The sequence below is a fragment of the Brassica napus genome, chromosome A3, assembly GCF_020379485.1.
Source record: "Brassica napus cultivar Da-Ae chromosome A3, Da-Ae, whole genome shotgun sequence".
Classification (NCBI taxonomy): Eukaryota; Viridiplantae; Streptophyta; class Magnoliopsida; order Brassicales; family Brassicaceae; genus Brassica; species Brassica napus.
Genome location: NC_063436.1, coordinates 38,460,913 through 38,476,139, shown reverse-complemented (window position 1 = coordinate 38,476,139; position 15,227 = coordinate 38,460,913). Strand labels below are relative to the sequence as shown.

The 15,227-nt window shown below is 35.4% G+C and overlaps 1 long non-coding RNA gene across 2 annotated transcripts; it reads right to left on the bottom strand.

The window, feature by feature from the left end:
* Nucleotides 1-9: 9 nt before the first annotated feature.
* Nucleotides 10-14,128, bottom strand: LOC106404775. Of its 2 annotated transcripts, none has more exons than XR_007326049.1 (3): nt 13,598-14,128; nt 406-506; nt 10-269 (listed from the first exon to the last, which is right to left on the bottom strand). It is a non-coding gene; the product is annotated as an uncharacterized LOC106404775 (long non-coding RNA). The 2 variants fall into 2 exon arrangements; XR_007326050.1 differs by lacking the exon at nt 13,598-14,128 and adding an exon at nt 3,017-3,034.
* Nucleotides 14,129-15,227: the final 1,099 nt, after the last annotated feature.

Sequence of the window (15,227 nt, the reverse complement as noted above, 5' to 3'; positions counted from 1 at the left end):
ATACGAGAGATATTTTTTTACCAGACATTTAGAACCATCGATTAACCTACTGCTGTATAAACACCTACAACATGCCTAAGCTTTCTCACATTTACTCACAACTACATTCGCAATCAAAAAAAAAAAGTCTACCGCAATGAAAGTAACCCCTTTGAAAGATGTGAAACCCTACAAGAGTGGCTGGAAAGTACATGTGAAGGTTCTGCACTCTTGGAAGCAGTACAACCCAGTGCACGGGGACACCCTCGAGATGGTGCTATCCGATGAAGCTGTGAGTGTTCTAATACATAGTTGGTTATTTGTTGTTTAGCGTAATATGTAGCTTTGCGTTTGTTCACTAACTTTCTTTTTTTTTTCAACCTGAACTAGGGATGTAAAATACATGCCTCTTGCAAGAGAACTTACATGGAGAGTAAAGGCCGCCTTCTTCCTGTTGGAGCATGGAGGCACATCCAGAATTTCACCCTCAGTCCTTCAACTGGCATGTACCGAGCAACCGATCATCCCTTCAAAATGAGCATCATTCAGAATACGGCAATCACAAGGTCTCCTCTTATCAACGAAGACATGTTTCTAAGCTTGGTGGACTTCCAGACTGTTTTGAGTGGATCACTCAAAACATGTTTTCTCATTGGTAATTATTTGCGCAATCTTCTTATCTATTGTACTCTCGTGGCCTCTGTCTAAGTATTGATGTTTTATTTTTACAGATGTGATTGGTCAAGTTGTGTACTTGGGAGATCTTGAAACTATTCAAGTCTCAGCCAAACCAAGGATGAAAGTGGAGTTTACCCTTCGGGACATGAAGTTTGTATTCCTGAACAAGCTATTTTTTTTTGAGATATCAACTTAAATTGGTGATGCTGATATTTTTCTTTATATTTTAAATAGTGATGCTCGTGTTCCCTGCTGTCTGTGGGGTAAATTTGCGGAGATCCTCTACGAGGGGTGTAGTAAAGACGAAGAAGGGAAGCCCATTTGTCTAATAAGGTTTGCAAAGATCGGGAGATTTAGAGGTATAAGTTTACTTCAATATATTAATGACCTTATAATAAAGTTTGTAAGGAACGTGTTATAATATTTATTTACTTTTAAAAAATCTGCAGGTGAACTCCAAATCACCAATGCTTTTGAGGCATCACTGCTCTTGATTAATCCTGACATAGCAGAAACTGCAGCTTTCAAACAAATGTAGTGTTTTTTTAATTATATAATACTTACTGTCTATACATGTAATTTTGAACTACTCTCTTATATTATTTGGTTATAACACTTTGTTAGGTTTGTTGATGAGGTTAAACCCCTCGCCATTTGTGAGGGTCGTGATGAAATACTTGATTTGGAAGAGGTGAAAAGTATCCAAGACAAGCGTGGCAAATGGATGCTCTTTCCCAAGAGAACCATCCATGGACTTCTTGAATCCACTCAGGTAACCCTTCGTTTTTTATTGAAGTTGTTTGTTTCTTATAGTGATTCAATTATATTTAAAAATCACCTTATTTACTAGGTGGAGAAGTGCTTGGTCGAGTGCAAAGTCAATGCTATTGACTCGGACTGTGGCTGGTATTACTTTGGTTGCTGCACATGCAACAAAAAGGTTGTGAAAGTGGGAACTTTAGTTAAGACAATTCATGGAAAGGAGGTCACTACACATCTCTGGTGGTGTGAGGTGTGCAAAGATAATGTTTCAAATGTGTCACCAAGGTGAGAATTTTAGAACACTTTTTATATTCAAACCGCATGTATTTGAATCATTCGTAATTAGTCTCTCATTTACGCAATTTTGCTTACTGATGTTTTTGATTGTAGGTTTAAGCTCCATTTGATTGTTAAGGATGACACAGGAGAAACAAAACTGATGTTACTTGACCAAATTGCCAAGGGAATGATTGTCGAATCGGCTGCGACTCTCTTGAATGGATCATTTGAAGAGGTATTCATTACATATTGTGTATTTTGAGTTATTTTCGAGATACTTGAATTTTTTCTAATATTTTCTGATTTGGTCTTTTTGTCATCAAGCTTGAGGATCCTGCAGATTTGCCTGACGCCATCCTTGCTGTTGTTGGAAAGACTTTCACATTTGGAATTTCTGTGGAAAAGGAACATGTTTTGTATGGATCTGAAATCTACAAGGTTGGGAAAATCTACCGTGAAAGCCAAATTGTTTTCAATGAGTCAGCCAATGTTGAGAGTTCTGAGTCTGATCAAGATCTAGCTCTTACAAGTGGAGAAGAGGTATGACTGTATTCTTATTTTGAGTGATGTGCAGTAATCTAAATTTTAATGCATTTGTTGTATTAATAATGAGACTTGCTAAAGTTTATGTTTCTTATTTTTCAGAACTCTGTCAATCTCCTTGACAATGAAGAACACATTGAAGGTTTGTCCACACCATCCACCACACCATCCACGAAGAAAAAAGGAGCATGGTCAGACCCACCACGCGATATCACTTCGACTTCAAAGAACCTTCGCTTAAAAACTATCAAGGTGGAGAAGATGAGTGATTTGGAGGCTGAAGCAGGCAAGAAGACCTAAATCTGCGAGCCTGAAGTTTCTGTTTTTTTTTTTTGTTTGGTTTTATTTGTTTTCTTATTTCTGAAGCAAGTTCCTGTTTTGGTCTTTTTTTTTAAATAATTGTTTGGTTTTCGTTTTTTATTTTTGGTTATGTTTTTGGTTAAACTTATTATAATAAAGAATGCTTCAGATAATTTCTTTGCCTTTTTTCCTTTACTTTTTTTAATTTCAGTATTTATTATATAGCATTGCTTGCTGTGTAACCTATTATTTACTCTAAACTTCCTTAACTGTAGACTAAAATTTGTAAACTGTTTTGATTGTTTACATTCATAAAAATAAACTAAGTATCGCAATCGACTATGTTCCCTAGGTACCAATATCAGTTACATACCTAACCTCCAAAAATCTATGTATTTCAATCCACTGTGTTCCCTAACTACCAATCAGTTTCATACCTATAATGCATTAGCTATGGTTTTAAGAATGGGCTTACTTTATCAAGGGGAGTTCTATATGGGCGTATCTATGAGGGAGATTCCATTGTTGCCATGTCCAAATCATCAACTGATTTCTTGCACCTTAAGTAAACCGGCTCCTGGAAGATTAAAGTTGATGATGGTTAGCAATTATTTTTTTGAGACATATTTATAAAATAGACGCCTAATACTCACAAAGGTAATTCAATATACTATAGTTTATTTTTTAACCATAAATAATAGAGACAATAAATAAACTTGCAAGGGCAATCCAGTAACAAGATAGTATCCTTTTTTCCCTAACTAATTATTCTTCAATCTGGCCAAAAGAATAAAGCAGAGTCTATTTTGCAGCAGAGAACGATGAAAGATACAACCAAAAAGACAGTACCAACTGGATCTACCAGTAAGAGAGAACACAGTACAAAAAACAATGAAACTATTGCTAACAACGAGAATTCAGCTATCTTGTGTAAGTCATCCTTTGCCTATGTATATAAAGATATTGGATTTGTGTTCAGGAATGATCTGTTGTGTTTTGTTTTCATGTAATCAAATTCATACTTGACAGAGCACAAGCAAACATAGTGTCCACTCAAAGCACTATCAATTCAGCGACAAGTGATTTTTCTAAGGAAAATACAATCATACAGGAACCAGCTCAGAGGTTAAAAACGACTGACAACATTTTCTGTAAGTCTTCCTTAGAATGTAAAATTTAGTTTGCTTGAGATTGTATTGTCGGGCATTACTAATCTTTTTATTGTCTTAAGCCCAAGCTAACTCACAGATACCACCCATTTCGTTAAGTTCACGCTCGATAGCTCAACGTCTTCGTTATAAGAGGAAGAGAACAACCAATTCCATTGAAGGAGAAGTAATGGTGTTATCTGATATTACCAATCAAGTTCCTTCTGGAACGACACATACACGACAATCTTATCTCACTGCAACGCATGATGAGAGAACTATAGCGAATACAAGAATTCATTCAACGACTTCGCCTACAGGAACTAAAACAGATTACCAAGTAAAAGGAAACCCATGTGCATCTGCTAAGAGACTAAGAAAGAACGATTCTTTTTCATGTAAGTCCTGTGCTATTTCAGTAGTCCCTGTCTACGTGTTCTATTGCTGTTTACGGTTTTTTTGTTCTTTAATTGTCTATCTGATGTCATTTACCAGCCCATTCTAACCTTCACACACCACCAACTTCTTTTCCTACAAGCTCTATACCTCTATCTGATACGACCGATGTCAGTCCTTCTGTAAGGACACAGACACAACAAGAGGTTCTAACTCCTACGTTTGAATCATCTAAGTCCAGATTAACAGCTAAAGGTGATTATTATTTGTGTTGTTCTGCGTATTATTTGTGTTGTTCTGCGTATTATTCTGAGAAGCCTTGGGAAGTTATCAAGATCATAACGTTATGTCTGCATAATTTATAAAATCTTTTTGTTTTCAGAAAAAGGAAAAGGAAAAGCTGTTGCCTCTGAAAAAAAAATCAAAAACAGTTCATGGTATGTTGTTTATGTTATAAAGGGCGTATTGAATTCACTGATTATGTTTACATTGTTTTGAGGAATTTATATATCTGTTTGTTTACAATGTTTTGAGGAATTTATATATCCTTCATGCTTTAATTTATAGCAACAGAAACAGAAGGAATCGGCTTTCATGGTGATGGATACTCGAGTGAAGAAAATGATGAATCTATATATCATGATTACGAGGGTAATTAATACGCACGAAGACTATGGATGGTTTAATGTTCTTTAATGTTAAAGATATTGACAATAGCGAAAGAACGTAACATGAATTTTTTTATTAAAAGGTGCATATGAAGTCAACGGAGAACAACATTATGATTGCAGCAGTGAAGAAAGTGACATGGAGTCTGAATCAAATGTGAATTTTGACATTGAATCAGACACAGTTGGACCCTCCAAAAGGAAAACTTCTTCGAAGGGGAAAAACAGTAGGCTAAATTTTTTTTTTTTAGGTTTAATTCGTTATATTGACTGTGCTTGCCTATAATTTACCAATTAGTTTTGTTCATTTTTTTTCCAGAGGCAGTATACATCGACGAAGGTGATGCAACACATAAATGTGAGCATTGTGGGGCTATCATGTGGTATGGTGAGCGCATAAACAGGAAGAGATATGCCCGTAAACCTAAATTTTCAATGTGTTGGGGGCACGGTCAGGTTCAGCTGCCACTGTTAAAAGAATCCCCCGCCATATTGAAAAGATTTTTGACAGAGGATGATGAAATGAGTAGATATTTTCGTGAGAATATTAGAGTTATCAACATGGTTTTCTCATTTACCTCTCTTGGTGGGAAAGTGGACCGCTCTGTTAAAAAAGGTATTGGCCCTCAGATGTTTCAGCTTCAAGGAGAGAACTACCATTTGATGGGTAGTCTAAAGCCACCGAACGGTGAACCCAAGTTTGGTCAGCTTTATATTGTTGACACAGAAAATGAGATAGTCAACCGATCTGGTATTCTCGGGTAATTTTTTGATTCATAGTTTAACCAGTTTGAGATATGATTTTCGTTAATAAATGAGTTTGAACTAATCTGGACGACCTCGTGTTTATATTTTTCTCAGAAAATACAAGAAATCAACTGAAAAAGCAAGGAAAGAAGAACTTAGGAAAAAAGTTATACATGCGTTAATGGCTATGCTAGACGAGTGCAACCCCTATGTCCATCAATTTAGATCAGCACGTGATCGATTTGACACTAATCCTGACCAGACATTTCATATGCATATCATTAGTAGTCGAGAGAAAGATGGAAGAACATATGATACTCCTACCGCATCTGAAGTAGCTGCACTAATTCCTGGAGATTTCAATTTGGACATGGATAAAAGGGATATTGTGTTGCAAGAGAAACAGACGGGATGGCTTAAGAGGATTAGTGAAATTCACCCTACTTATCTGGCTCTTCAATATCCTCTGATCTTTACATATGGTGAAGATGGGTTCAGACTTGGGATTCAAAAGAGGGAAACGGACGCAACAGCAAAGCTAAAGAGGAAGGCACTCAGCATGAGACAATGGTATGCGTTTTGTTTACAAGAAAGAGAGAATGAGTGTCATACTCTTCTCCATTCGAGGAGATTGTTTCAGCAATTTTTGGTCGATGGTTATACAACAATAGAGGCGAACAGGCTGTTTTATCTTAGAATGAACCAGAAAAGTCTAAGATCGGACAGCTATGACTCTATCCAACAAGCTGAAAACTCGGGCAAAACAGATATGCATGAGCAAGGAAGTCGATTTGTGCTACCAGCATCCTTTACGGGAGGAGCAAGATACATGAAGAATATGTATTTAGATGCCATGGCTATCTGTAAATATTTTGGGTTTCCTGATTACTTTATCACATTTACTTGCAATCCTAAATGGCCGGAGATCACCAGGCATCTACAACCCATAAAGCTTAGTGCTGAAGATAGGCCAGAGATTCTCTCCAGAATCTTTAAAATCAAATTGGAATCTCTTATGACAGATTTAACAGATAAACAACTTTTGGGGAAGACATCTTCGGGTGAGTTATTCAGTACGATTTGACTATTCCTGTTTTTGGTCTGTAATTTATCAGTCTAATATTTTTTTTCAGCGATGTATACGATTGAGTTCCAGAAACGTGGCCTACCCCATGCACACATTCTGTTATTCATGCATCCTAATTCCAAGATTAGAACAAACGATGACATTGACAAAATCATCTCAGCAGAAATTCCAGATAAAGAAAAAGAGCCAGAGCTTTATGAAGTGGTTAAGGACATGATGATCCATGGTCCTTGTGGAGCTGTTAATTTGAACACTCCATGCATGGAGAATGGGCAATGTTCGAATCAGTATCCTAAGCCTCATGTTGAAAAAACATTTGTGAACAAGGAAGGATTTCCAGTTTATAGGAGAAGGAAAGAGGGGAATGGATTTATAGAGAAAAAAAGATTCAAGTGTGACAACACCCATGTCATACCTTATAACAAGGAGTTGTCTCTTCGTTATCGAGCTCACATTAATTTGGAATGGTGCAATCAGAATGGTGCTGTAAAATACTTATTCAAGTATATTAATAAAGGGCAGGATCGTGTTACTGTTGCTGTTGAACCTCCGGAGAATGGTTCGTCGAAAGAAAATAGTTCTGTACCAGCAGGTGATTAACGTGCATTAGAAGTAATTATTTAACTGCTGTGAGTAGTGTATTTTTTTTGTATGACATTGTCTGCTCTTTACTAACGGTTTTGCTTTAATGTTTTTCAGATGTGAGTGCGCCTAATTCTGAGACTTGCACAAATGCAGCTTCAAAAGAAGAGAGTAAAAATGAGATCGAAGACTTTTTTAACTGCAGGTGCAAATTATTGCGACTCTGTTATTGCTTATATTTTGATTTTTCAAATATTTTAAAGTTTACATCTATGACTAATTTTTTTACAGATATGTATCTGCAAGTGAAAGTGGATGGAGGATCTTTCAGTTCCCAATACATTATAGATCAACTCCAGTTGAGAGAATACAATTTCACCTACCAGGAAAACAGATCATTGTTTTTAAGGATGATGACACGTACGAAAAAGTGACCAGCCGAAAGCTCATTGAAAATACTATGTTTATGGGCTGGTTCGAATTGTGCAAGGTTAGTGAAGTTGCTCGGACTCTGACTTTAGCTGAGATTCCAACAATGTTTACTTGGAATAAAAAGGACAAGAAGTTTCATGATAGAAAGAAAGGATTTAGTATTGGGAGGATCAATTATGCACCACGTAAGATCGAGGAAGCTTACTACATGCGTGTCTTGCTAAACATTGTTAAAGGTCCGTTTGAGGATAAGGACATAAGAACTTTCAACGGTGTTGTTTATGAAACATATAAAGAGACATGTTTTGCAAGAGGGCTACTTGAAGATGATCAAGAATATATTAATGAGCTTGTGAGGACAAGTTTTACTGGTTCGGCATCATACATGCGCCATGCATTTGTGATCATGTTAATGTCTGGTACTTTGTCAAAGCCTGAAGAGGTGTGGGAGAATACTTGGGAATTCCTTTCTGAGGACATTCAATATAAACGAAGACAGCAACTGCATCGACCAGGTAAAATATGGTCTTTATTTGAGACTGATTGCGTGGATTCAGTTACTAAAACACCACTTAACGATTTTGAACTTTTGATTGACGCAGATCTTTATTTATCGGATGAAGAAAAAAAAGAAGCAGCCCTTATAGAGATCGAAAAGATTTTAAAAAGTAATGGAACTTCATTGGCTAACTGCACCTCTATGCCACAGCCAATCCCAGACATCATAAATGAAAACGTGCTGATTATGGATGAGCTCAGTTACAACCGGGAGGAGTTAAAAGCTGATCATGATCGTGACTTTCCAAAACTCACTGATGAGCAAAGGAAAATCTATGATGAGATTACCGATGCTGTTTTTACTAAGAAAGGAGGTGTGTTTTTTGTTTATGGATTTGGTGGAACTGGAAAAACCTTCTTGTGGAAGCTGCTTTTTGCTGCTATCAGAATGAGGGGTGAAATCTGTCTGAATGTGGCATCAAGTGGAATAGCTTCTCTATTGCTACCAGGAGTAAGAACCACACATTCTAGATTCGGGATTCCTATAAACCCAGATGAGTTTTCTTATTGCAATCTGGTACCAGGAGCTGATCAGGCGGATTTGGTGAAAGCAGCCTCTCTTATCATCTGGGACGAAGCTCCCATGATGAGTAAGCACTGTTTTGAGTCTTTGGATAGAAGCATGGCAGATATCATTGGAAACAAAGATAACAGACCATTTGCCGGAAAAGTAGTTGTCTTGAGTGGAGATTTTAGACAAGTACTGCCACTTATTCATGGAGCAGGAAGGCCGGAAATAGTTCTGGAATCACTTAATTCTTCTTATCTCTGAAAGCATGTTAAAGTTTTAGAGCTAACCAAGAACATGAGGCTGATGTCAAATGATCTCACACCTGAAGATGCAAAAGAATTACATGAGTTTTCGCAGTGGATTTTAGATGTTGGATGTGACACCCCGATCTGGTCTAAGTATAAGTTGACTCGACCAGCCGTGCAACAATCAAACAAGAACATGCACAGCCGATCACTCGTAACTGAAACCAAACCGAGAAGCCACAATGTGTACATAAACGACTAACCCGAAGTTCCCGAAATAAATCCAAGTACCCTAGGCCAACCGCCTAAGTACACATATCCTATTAGGTACAACCCGAGGCTTTACAACCTTAATAGTAATACCCAATAGTTGGTTCGTCCGGACAAGGACTAATATAATTTGGAACCCGTACTTTAAAAAAACATTCTTTATACACTATATACTTATTCATTTAAAACAATCTTACAAAATCTTATAGATTAACCTCGAAGTTTTCGGTCAACAAACCTTATACATAAAGTATATCAAAACGACTGCAAGGATAATAAAACTACCGCTGGCTAATGCCGTTCCTTCCCGTCCTAGAGTAAAGGTCTCCCACCTACTGATTACCTGCATATCAAATGAGTCATGAGTAACTAGTTCACTCAGTGAGTCTAATCCCACACCCAAACACATATCAATAGTATCCCGAGCAAGCGACACCATTTGAATGCAGTGGAATTATATTCCATAATTAATATAATTATAAGGCCTCTCAATCCATCCATGTGAATCTATCTTAAACATCACCTCCACGATACCCGCCTATCACTCACTCTTAATATATATATATATGCTAAACCCGGAAAACCACCAAGGCTAACCGAGCTTAATGGGGAATAAATATAACCATCATCTCCATCAGATATTCCAAGATAGAACATCCAACGCTGCATGCAGTTACACGGCCTCCAGGGTGCGACCCCATCATCGTGTCTTCATGACCTTGACCCATATCGCAGGACCAATTCACGGCAATGCGGGACTTTCGGGAGAGTGAGTATACAATAAGACTTCACATGATTCGCACTTATTAATAGAATACTTATAGATTAGTACTTGAGAACAAGTACTAAGGCTCGGGATAACCTCAAAGAATTATTCTTATTAATTCTCAAGTATTTAAACTAGATAAATACTTCATATATAAATATAGATCAAGAGATAATACTTAATCAATCAACCATGATTACTCCTTAATTAATCCATGATTAATCCTTAATTAATCAATGATTATCCCTTAATTAATTCATGATTAATTCTTAATTAATTCATGATTAATTCTTAATTAATCAACCATATTCAATATGCAATCATGCATACTCATTCATAATTCATTCATCATCTATCTAGACTCACCTTTAAATCCATGAGATTGGCTAAGGAAGACTAGACCCGAGCTCAAGCTAATCACACTTCACTTCTGGATCACTCTCGGTTCAGAACCATCACAAGGATCCGGCTGATCCGAATACTCTCCTTGGCCATCTGAATTCAAAACATAACAGTTGGAACATAAGGTTCACTAGTCTGGTTCAAGAAGAAACTCAACTCAGTTCATAACATTTCAGTTCAGTTCTCTCATATCAGTTCGGTTCAAGACAGATTGATACCATGTTCAGCTCGGTTCAAGCTTTAACAATTTAACTCGGTTCATATCAGCTTAGTTCATGCTCAGCTAACTCCGGTTCTAATCAGTTCCCAACAGCTTAACTCGGTTATACTCAGACGACATCAGTTCAAGACAATTTCAGACCATAGACAGCTCGGCTCAGATCAGATCAGAACATACTCAGCTCAATTCAGTTCTAAACAAGATCAAATCAGTTCGGTTTAATTCCCATAATTCTTATCAGTTCGTCTACTGGTTCTATGAGACTGATTAAATCATAAACCAACCAAGACTGAAGAGAACAAGACCTTAGACAACTGATCCTGACAGGTTAACCAACATACATCAATTGGTTCTCATCAAAACATGGCTGAATCAAGAAGCTGAAGCTTACCGGTTTTACTCAACTAATTAAACTTGACTGGTTGTCTCTCTTCAAGCTAACCACAAATTAACCTGATCAACACCACAAGAATCCATGGTTGGATTTATTCAGAATTTATCTCCAGTGTAGGCAAACCAACAAAACTTCTCACAGAAACTGATTCACAACCATCTTACCGATCAAAATCAAAGGCTGAAGAACATGGGTGATTCTAAACTCTTGGACACCAAACCTTCAGCTCTTAACCACACCAGAACACACTGGATAAAGTCACAGGATGGTGAGAAAGGTTTGTCCATGCTCAATTCTCTTCTCTGAATTTTTTTCTGAATTTTTCAACTAGTTTTTCTCACAAATTTTTCTCTCTTCTTTCTCTCTTTCTCTCTGAATTTTTCTCTGGTTTTTCTTGCAGGTTATGAACGTCCAGAGGAGAGAAGATGGTGTTTTATCACATAAGAAGTTGCTTCAGGTGAGGGTTTCACTCAGCACAAAGCAAGGCTGAGAAAAGACATGTGGAGAGCAGCTTCAGCACTTCCAACAGCAAGCTGCTGTCCTTTCCCTCCCTAGAAGAAAGCTGCAAGCAGCTGGTGACAATCATGTGACTGAATTAATGAGCAAGCAGGCAAGCAAGTAGGTGCAGGTCATGTGACCTAATTACTGAGGAAGCAAGTAGGCTAGAAGGTGCAAAGCATGTGACTGTTCAGAAATAATTTTAAGAGTTTTGTCGATATTTTTCGGACTATTTCGACTAAATATTTTTCATCATTCTAATCTCGTCCTGCTCTAAATAAACTCGCCCAGCATGAATAAAAATCGACAATAATAATTAACACTCGACCAGAACTATCAATGAGAGGCCTTTCGACCACAAGACAGTCCCGTCGAGGTATTAATTCACCGGGTCGACTTTATTTTTAAATCTGATCGACCAACTCCAAACTGGTCGAGCGGAGTTTTTCTCGACCAAAAATTAACTGGCTCGTGAGGGTTATTACATTGGAGATGGAAAAATTGGTGATGGAAATGATGGCGAAGCTCTAATCACTATTCCAGATGAGTTTTTGATTCTTGATGCTGATGATCCAATAGATTCTATAAGCAAAGCAGTGTATGGGGATGCTGTTTCTTTACTGCAGCATAGAGATCCTAAGTTTTTTCAAGAAAGAGCAATACTTTGTACTACTAATGAAGATGTGAACATGATTAATCAGCATATGTTGGACAAGCTGCCAGGTTCGATTGTGGATACGTTTTTGTTAAGATTACTGACTTCTCGATGAACGATTTGTTTGTTATAAGTTAAAATTTTCGTTGTCAATGCAGGTGAGGAAAAGTTTTATTTGAGCTCTGATTCTATAGACTCTTCAGACAGGTTTTCAAAGAATGACCATGCTCTTACTCCAGATTTTCTGAACAAAATCAAGGCATCAGGTTTACCTAACCATAGTCTCAGATTGAAGATAGGGTGTCCTGTGATGTTGCTTAGAAACATTGATCCTATAGGGGGACTAATGAACGGTACTAGACTCCAGATTACAGAAATGTATGACTTCATGATACAGGCTAAAGTCATTACAGGGGAAAAGGTCGGTCACACTGTTTTTCTTCCTAGACTCTCAATAACACCTTCAGATAAAAAAACTGCCGTTCAAGATGAGGAGGAGGCAACTACCTATTGCTGTGGCATTTGCTATAACAATCAATAAAAGCCAAGGTCAATCACTTTCGGAGGTTGGTTTGTTTCTACCGAGACCTGTTTTCTCTCATGGGCAGCTATATGTGGCTATTTCTAGAGTGACTTCTAAAAAAGGACTGAAGATTTTGATTGTCGACCCTGAAGGCAAGCCTCAACGTCAAACAATGAATGTGGTATTCAAAGAGATATATGCGAATCTTTGATTTTCGTTTTGCATTTGTTTCTCAGGACAAGTTATACTACTTCCAATTTGATACTGCTTTTTATTTACTGTTAAGCAAAACAATTTGTTTCAAACAAGTTTTTTACAATAAGGATATTGTAGAAAATTGAACAATTCAAACAGTCCATCAAACAAACAAAAAAACACCACACTTCAATCAACATTCATCAAACAATCTCCGGTTTTTATCCTAACTACCAGTATCAGTTCGCAATCTAATCTATACAATTTGAACTTCCTAAAATGCACTTACTTATTGGTTCGTATTGCTTTGGCGTTATGTATTTGTCCCATGGTCCTTCAGCTGAATTAATATGTGTCTTCAAACTTTTAACTGCATGACCAGGTCAAGAGGTGTAACACTTTTTAGTCAACAGACTCAAATATAAAACACCTAAAGTTTCTCATCTATGTCCCATGTCAATAAATCTGTAACTAATCAACCTATATTTATATGTAAGTTACACTTATATATTAATGTTAAAGAAGCAAAAGTATCAGGAAGTAACTTATCTTTGATTTTGACCCGCAAGTTGTTGTCCATAGACAAATGACATCTCTATGATAGCTGTATTCGGAATATTTCATTTTCTCCGAGAGTACATTGTTCCTGAAAAGAAAGAAACAAATAACCCATTTTTAATAAACATACTTTTTTAACACAGATTCTAAAGCCGTCAATAATAATTCATCAGAAATTAGACTTTGTCAAAACAATCTTACGCTTTATTGGGACAGTTACTTGGCTTTTATTTAGGCAGAGATGTTGTCGAATCAATTTTAATTGATCAGATTTTCACCCGCTTCTGAACTTCGTCGGATTCTTGGAAACCATTCCAATCTCACATGCAAAAAAATATCCTAAAAATGTTACATGCATATATTTGGTGACTCAAAATCTGAGATTAACTTTTAACAAATGATTAAAAACTTAAATTATACCGTTTAATAATTTAAGTGGTTTAGTATAAATACTAAAATGTAGCTTTTTCGAATTATACTTTTTCAAATTTGAACTTGTATATATATATTTTTTGAATTTTTTTCGAATTCTTTTTAATTTTTTTTCAAATTTTCATTTTGAAAATCGAAAATTATGTTTGAGACTCTGTTTTCATTTTTTTTAATTTTTTAAGTATTTATTTATATTTTTATTAGAATCATATATATTATATACCAAAAATCCTACCCCACCGCTCAACTCTAAGCACTAAGTCTAGATTAGTTAACTCTAGGAGTATAAGTGTATGTTACCCTTCATTAAAAGTGAAGGTAAAAATGATTAGTGTAGACATGAAAAGTAGTATTTGTGGCAATTACCCATTTTTAAATGACTAAACTTTACTAACTACAATATAGCTTTATTTTTAAAAGTTAAAGTCAATATTAAGTTTCTATTAAATTTTACCAACCATGTTTTGCCTTTACTTTTAAAGCTACAGTAAGAAAAAGAAAACATTTTTTTCTTTTTAGGCTAAAAACTTACATTTTTCTTTTATATATGCTGTAAAATCTGTAAAATAAAGAACAAATTATCTATAATATCATATAAAATAAGATAATCATAATAAAAATATCTACTAATATTTAATTTTAGTTTTTTTAAATTACTGAAATATTTTAAATAACATAAATACTATTTAAATATTGCATTTTAAATAACAATAAATTTTGATAATTTATAAAAAATATTAATATAAATTATCTTAATTAACAAAATAATTATTTTATATATACATGACATATTTTACATATTTTATTAAAATATTTTATTTTAAAATATCTACATCATATACATTACAACTACAATTAACAAATTCAAGTACAACAAAAGTCTTTGCAAAAAAAACATACAGTAAAAACTTTAACAACTAAATTACCTACAACTAAACTTATACATCGAAATTTTTATAGCCTCAGTCGAACCATTGATCATCATTATATTCTATTTTCAAGATAAAATTATAACTCCATAATATTATTTAATTATTTATGTTCATTTATATATATGATATTCTTATGTAGGCAGATCTTTTTTTTTTTTATGTAGGCAGATCTGGATATGAATAATTGTTATTTTGGATCTAGCAAATCCAAATTTAAAATTTGGTATCTTAAAATTGTAAGATATGTGAACATTTTTTATCTGTACTTGATGCATTTATTTTTATTTATTTTTAATTAAATTTTTAATAACAATACATATTAATACTAGTTTGAATTATAAAGCAACAACAATTAAACAAAAGGTGATGTACTATAGTTTCCTATTTTAAGTAATATTGAAATATTAATTTGGTGATATATTTGGACAAGGCAACAATAAATATAAGAACACTAGGGTCGGTCCGCC